Source organism: Coregonus clupeaformis, chromosome 40 (assembly GCF_020615455.1).
Source record: "Coregonus clupeaformis isolate EN_2021a chromosome 40, ASM2061545v1, whole genome shotgun sequence".
Lineage (NCBI taxonomy): Eukaryota > Metazoa > Chordata > Actinopteri > Salmoniformes > Salmonidae > Coregonus > Coregonus clupeaformis.
Window position 1 is genome coordinate 19,836,862 of NC_059231.1, and position 7,387 is coordinate 19,844,248.

The window sequence follows — 7,387 nt, forward strand, 5'->3', positions numbered from 1 at the left end:
CCCAGGGATTGAACACTCAACCTTTGGATCCGGAGTAAAGCGGACGGTTTTGAAGGCATTTCCCGACGTCCTCAGGACATGGACAGATATACAATTTCGAAGTCAATCTTGAGCGATCTATCTGTGCTAACAATGTGCCAGTTGGCATATGACTTCCTATCTGTCTGTCCGTCCGTCTGCCTGTCTGTCCGTCCGTCTGTATGTCCGTCTGTCTGTGTGAACGTGTGTGTGAACGTGTGTGTGTGTGAACGTGTGTGTGTGTGAACGTGTGTGTGTGTGAACATGTGTGTGTGTGTGTGAACGTGTGTGTGTGTGTGAACGTCTGTGTGTGTGAACGTCTGTGTGTGTGAACGTCTGTGTGTGTGAACGTCTGTGTGTGTGAACGCGTGTGTGTGTGAACGTGTGTGTGTGTGAACGCGTGTGTGTGTGAACGTGTGTGTTTGCTGTCTGTGTTTGTCTTTACGTGCCCATGGATATCTGTCAAGGTGTGTGTGTGTGCGTTTGCATGCAAATGTGTGTGTGTGAATGTGTGTGTGTGTGTGTGTGTGTGTGTGTGTGTGTGTGTGTGTGTGTGTGTGTGTGTGTGTGTGTGTGTGTGTGTGTGTGAAGGTCTTTCTGTACCAGTGTTGCAGTTCATTCAGCAGGGCTGTAAAGCAGACAGAGGGAACAACAGCCGCAGATAAAACCTTATCTAATAGAATCTTATCAGCTATGGAAGAGTCACCCAATGAGCTAGCCCCATTACCCCCCCCCCACACACACACACACACACACACACACACACACACACACACACACACACACAGGCTGCCGCTAGTCTTTTATAGCAGGGGAGAAGAGCAGAAGACGTCAATGCACCAGACAGACAAGACAGTGTGTACTGGGGTAACGCGTCAACCCACTTACTAATACCTGCAATAAAACAGGTAAATGATTGTTTGATCAACCCAAATTGAAGGCTGTAATAGAGGCGTTGTGTGAGGGATGGGTGGGATGGGTTGGGCTAACAGGGTGATAAAAGGTAACTATTCCATAGAATAGATTTGTCAGGGTTGGGAGAGATCCCTTAACCCCTGCTGCCACTAATCCAGTGGTGCAGGCTTTATAAAACACCAAAAAATGACCTGCTGTATAATTGACCACTATATTGCCTCAGAGACGAAGAGTGTCTAATGTTGCTCATGGCTAACTTATCAGGTGCAGGACAGAAGAACATATCAAAGAAAAAATACATGTCTGCAACTCTGGTATGCTCCTATGGTGATTTAATCAGACAGACAATAAAGACAATGTTCCCATCCGAGTTTGATCTTCATCAGGTCATTATTCCCCGACAGTGAAAGAGCAGTGAATAAAGAAATACATCAGTGGAGGCTGCTGAGGGGAGAACGGCTCATAATAATGACTGGACTGGAGTAGAATGGAATGGCATCAAACACATCAAAAACATGGTTTCCATGTGGTTGATACCACTCCATTGACTCCATTCCAGACATTATTATGAGCCGTCCTCTCACCACTTTAGCACCACATTATACACTGTGCTTCTCAGTAGTTTGTGGGTGTTCCTTCATTTTGTCTGAAAGGCTTGCAAATAAATGTCAATCGACAACCTCAATCTACAAAGAGAGATAATGAGTGTTGAAAAAGGAGTTGGAGAATATCTGTGTTGATGTTAGGTACAACTAGCAGAACAACAATACTGTAAACAAGAACACACACACACACACACACAGGGCCTTCCTGAGACTCTGGCTGACTGGAGCTGTGAAAGCTAAACAATGCTAATCACATTACTATCCTCTAAATGAGATCCAGACGGGGACAAATCCCCTCTCTCTCTCTCCCCCTCTCCTTTCCCCCTCTCTCTCTCTCCCCCTCTCCTTTCCCCCTCTTCTCTCTCTCTCCCTCTGTCTTTCTCTTACTGTAGGAGCTCTACATAGATCTAACAGGGACGCTGTCACACACACAAACACACACACAAACACACACACAAACGCGCAGCCACGTTCGTACATACAGTTGAAGTCGGAAGTTTACATACACTTAGGTTGGAGTCATTAAAACTCGTTTTTCAACCACTCCACACATTTCTTGTTAATAAACTATAGTTTTGGCAAGTCGGTTAGGACATCTACTTTGTGCATGACACAAGTAATTTTTCCAACAATTGTTTACAGACAGATTATTTCATTTATAATTCATTGTATCACAATTCCAGTGGGTCAGAAGTTTACATACACTAAGTTGACTGTGCCTTTAAACAGCTTGGAAAATTCCAGAAAATGATGTCATGGCTTTAGAAGCTTCTGATAGGCTAATTGACATCATTTGAGTCAATTGGAGGTGTACCTGTGGATGTATTTCAAGGCCTACCTTCAAACTGCCTCTTTGCTTGACATCATGGGAAAATGAAAATAAATCAGCCAAGACCTCAGAAAAAAAATTGTAGACCTCCACAAGTCTGGTTCATCCTTGGGAGCAATTTCCAAACGCCTAAAGGTACCACGTTCATCTGTACAAACAATAGTACACAAGTATAAACACCATGGGACCACGCAGCCATCATACCGCTCAGGAAGGAGACGCATTCTGTCTCCTAGAGATGAACGTACCTTGGTGCAAAAAGTGCAAATCAATCCCAGAACAACAGCAAAGGACCTTGTGAAGATGCTGGAGGAAACAGGTACAAAAGTATCTATATCCACAGTAAAACGAGTCCTATATCGACATAACCTGAAAGGCCGCTCAGCAAGGAAGAAGCCACTGATCCAAAACCGCCATAAGAAAGCCAGACTACGGTTTGCAACTGCACATGGGGACAAAATGTCCTCTGGTCTGATTAAACAAAAATAGAACTGTTTGGCCATAATGACCATCGTTATGTTTAGAGGAAAAAGGGTGATACTTGCAAGCTGAAGAACACCATCCCAACCGTGAAGCACGGAGGTGGCAGCATCATGCTGTGGGGGTGCTTTGCTGCAGGAGGGACTGGTGCACTTCACAAAATAGATTGCATCATGAGGAAGGAAAATGATGTGGATATATTGAAGCAACATCTCAAGACATCAGTCAGGAAGTTAAAGCTTGGTCCCAAATGGGTCTTCCAAATAGACAATGACCCCAAGCATACTTCCAAAGTTGTGGCAAAATGGCTTAAGGACAACAAAGTCAAGGTATTGGAGTGACCATCACAAAGCCCTGACCTCAATCCTATAGAAATGTAACGATCCCGGCAGTCTGAGTCGGGTCCTGTCTGTGGACTAGTTTTCTGCTCGTGAGCTCCAGTTTCCCGAGGGTTCTGGAACGCTCCGGGGAGCTCTCTTGATTTCCGCACCTGCATCCCATCAGCAATCTGCACACCTGGTCCTGATCATCACCCTTCTTAGGCTCTGGCCTAACATCCATTCCCTGCCGGATCGTTAGCCATGAACAGTAGGTTTACCAGAGTATCAGTCTTAGAGCTTCTAGCGTTAGTTTTGTTGTTTTGCACCTTGTTGGGTTGTTGTTTACTTACCTCCGTTTTGTTCCATCTGCAGTCACTCGTCCGGAACCTTCATCCAACCTCTGCCTGGTGGTCGGCGGCTGCCGAGCCACGATTGGATCAACCACTGCACCCCCAACAACTAATCAACGCCGCCCGCTCTGTTCCCTGGATTATTCAGCATCACACTTGACTTTGTAAATAAACACTCACCTTCGTTTCAACTTACCTTGTCCTGGTCTGCTTCTGGGTTCTGGCTTTGTAACTCGTGACAGAACGATCCGGCCAGTAATGAACCCAGCGGACCTGGACTCTGTTCGCCATGCCATTACCCATCAGGAGAAGATGTTGGGCCATCATCGCACGGAGCTACAGGAGATCGCGTTGGCAGTTCGGAACCTTTCTACCGGTCTGACGGAGGTCCAGAACCAGCGCGAGTTTCCGGTGGAGGATCCACTACCGGTTTCACCCATCTCGCCTGCCGCGTCTGGAGCGGTGTCCTTCCGTGAGCCCAAGGTTCCGACGCCGGATAAATATGAGGGGGAGCTGGGAAGATGCCGTTCTTTCCTTATGCAGTGTGGGTTAGTGTTCGATCTACAGCCCTACTCTTATGCCACAGACAAGGCTAGGATAGCCTTTGTGATTGAGTTGCTGCGTGGTCGAGCGCTGGAGTGGGCTTCAGCCGTTTGGGAACGACAAGACCCCTGCATGGCTTCCTACCCGGGGTTCACGGCCGAGCTGAGGAAGCTTTTCGATCATTCCGTCCGAGGGAGGGACGCAGCTAGGCGCCTGTTTTCGCTTCACCAAGGAACTCGCAGCGTGGCCGACTTCGTGATCGAGTTCAAGACGTTGGCTGTGGAGAGTGGGTGGAATGAGGAGTCTCTGCAAGCGGCCTTTTACCAGGGTCTGTCGGAGCAGCTCAAGGATGAGTTGATCTCCTATCCGGAGCCTAGTGACCTGGACAGCTTGGTAGCCTTGTCTATTCGGGTGGATAATCGAGTCCGAGAGCGAAGGAGGGAGAAGCAATGGGGTCCGTCCAATCGATCAGCTTCTCAGGTTCCAGTCGGGTCGGGGATTGGACCAGAATACGTCGATCATCGTCCACCACACAGGATTAGTGGAGAGGTCCTGTCTCCGATTCGGAACCAATGCAAGTAGGGCGGCACGGGTTAACCAAGGAGGAACGCCAACTCAGACGTAGGACTAACTGTTGCCTCTACTGTGGTGGTTCGGGACATTACCTCGCCACCTGTTCCCGGCGGTCGTCAAACTGCGCGGCTCGCTAAAGTTGGGAGGACTTTTAGCGAGCCAGTTTCGACCTCTCAATACCTCTGTCAGACCCCGTTTCCCGGCTACCCTTGTGAACAGGAATCAGAGCTTAGCGATTAACGCTTTTATCGATTCAGGTGCCGATGGAAGCTTTCTTGATGCCGAGTTGGTGGAACAGCTGGGGCTTTCCAAGGAGCAATTGCCGGAAGCCATTGAAGCGACCACTCTGAACGGCAGTAGGCTGGCACGTATCACGATGAGGACTGAACCGGTTAAGATGCTGTTGTCGGGAATCATTCGGAGATGATTTCATTCTTCATTCTGCCGTCTTCCCATGTTCCTCTGGTCCTTGGATACCCCTGGCTGAAGGAACACAATCCCACGTTCGATTGGGTGACGGGCAAGGTAACGAGTTGGAGCCTTGATTGTCATGCTAACTGTCTCAAGACTGCCTGTCCCCATTCGGTTCCCAGTCAGGTGATTGAGGCTAAACCCCCAGATTTGTCCCTGGTTCCCGAGACATATCACGATTTGGGGGAAGTGTTCAGTAAGCAGAAGGCTCTGTCACTCCCTCCCCACCGACCATATGATTGTGCCATCAACCTGTTCCCTGGAGCTGTCTACCCCAAGGGAAGGTTATACAGTATCTCCCGCCCTGAACGTGAGGCTTTGGAGACCTACATCAAGGAGTCCCTAGCTGCTGGTCTCGTTCGTCCCTCGTCATCACCCCCTGGGGGCAGGATTCTTCTTTGTGGGTAAGAAGGATGGCTCTCTTCGACCGTGTATTGATTATCGGGGGTTGAATGACATCACGGTCAAGAACAAGTATCCCCTGCCCTTGATGAGTTCTGCCTTCGACTCCTTACAGGGTGCTACGGTGTTCACCAAGCTAGACCCTACGCAATGCGTATCACATGGTCCGGATCAGAGAGGGAGACGAGTGGTTGACGGGTTTCAATACACCGATGGGTCACTTGGTATCAGGTGATGCCGTTTGGACTGACCAATGCTCCAGCGGTATTCCAGAGTATGGTGAACGACGTCCTGAGAGATATGATCGGTCTCTTTGTGTTTGTTTATCTGGATGACATTCTGATCTTCTCGAAGGAACCTTCCGACCACGTCCAGCATGTCCGGCAGGTTCTGCAGCGATTGTTGGAGAATCGCCTGTTCGTGAAGGCCGAGAAGTGCGAGTTTCACGCCCACACGACATCCTTTCTCGGGTACATCATCTCCAGGGGAGAGATTAGGATGGACCAGGAGAAGGTTAGAGCGGTTCTGGAATGGGCCCAGCCCGGTACGAGATTGCAGCTCCAGAGATTTTTGGGGTTTGCGAATTTCTACCGCAGATTCATCCGGGATTACAGCCGTGTGGCCGCTCCGTTAACTGCCTTGACTTCCAGTATCAGGAGCTTCAAGTGGAATCCGGAGGCGGATCGAGCGTTTCTGGATTTGAAGAGGCGATTCACCAACGCACCGATTCTCTCTCAACCGGACACGGCCCGTCAGTTCGTCGTTGAAGTGGACGCGTCTGATGTGGGAGTTGGCGCCATCCTGTCGCAGCGATGCTCCACGGACAGTAAACTCCATCCCTGCGCCTACTACTCTCGTCGCCTTTCGCCTGCGGAGAGGAATTACGATGGGTAACCGGGAGCTTCTCGCGGTGAAACTTGCCTTGGAGGAGTGGCGCCACTGGTTGGAGGGGCGGAGCAACCGTTTATTGTCTGGACTGACCACAAGAATCTTGCTTACGTGCAATCGGCTAGACGCCTCAACTCCCGTCAGGCCAGGTGGTCGTTGTTTTTCGGACGATTCAATTTTTTCCCTGACGTTCCGACCTGGATCTAAGAACGGCAAGGCGGACGCCTTGTCTCGGAGGTTCTCCAAGACGGAGGAGAGTGGGTCCAAGACCGAGACAATTCTCCCCGGAACTGCGTCGTGGGAGCTGTTAGGTGGAAGATTGAGGAGGAGGTGATGGCGGCCCTTCGGACGCAGCCCGGTCCCGTAACGGTCCACCCGGTCGGTTGTTTGTGCCTGAGTCGGTTCGTCCCTGCGGTCCTCAAATGGTCCCACGCCAGCAAGATGGCTTGTCACCCTGGCGTGGCTCGGACGATGGCGCTTCTTCGCAGACGTTTTGGTGGCCTGCCATGGCCGAGATACTCGGGTTATGTTGCTGCCTGTCCAGTGTGTGCGCAGAATAAGAGTACCAATCGGCCCAGCTCTGGACTACTTCACCCCCTTCCTATTCCCCGCGACCATGGTCGCATCTGGCCCTGGACTTTGTCACTGGGTTGCCCGCTTCTGAGGGGAACACGGTCGTTCTGACTATCGTGGACAGATTCAGCAAGTTCGCCCACTTTGTGCCTATTGCCAAGCTTCCCTCTGCCTCGGAGACGTCCGAGATCCTGGTTAGGGAGGTTTTCAGGGTCCACGGTTTGCCCAGTGATATCGTTTCCGACCGTGGCCCTCAGTTTACCTCTGCTGTCTGGAAGTCCTTCTGTTTGGCCATTGGAGCTACAGTCAGTCTCACATCTGGTTTTCACCCCCAATCTAATGGTCAGGCGGAGAGAGCCAACCAGAAGATGGAGTCCACGCTACGCTGCCTGGCCTCTTCCAACCCCACCTCCTGGGTCT

At 50.3% G+C, this 7,387-nt stretch overlaps 1 protein-coding gene across 1 annotated transcript in view; it reads right to left on the bottom strand.

The window, feature by feature from the left end:
- Nucleotides 1-7,387, bottom strand: part of LOC121554922 (DNA-binding protein SATB2-like) — a 102,010-nt gene that overhangs the window by 91,953 nt on the left and 2,670 nt on the right. The window lies entirely within an intron of this gene.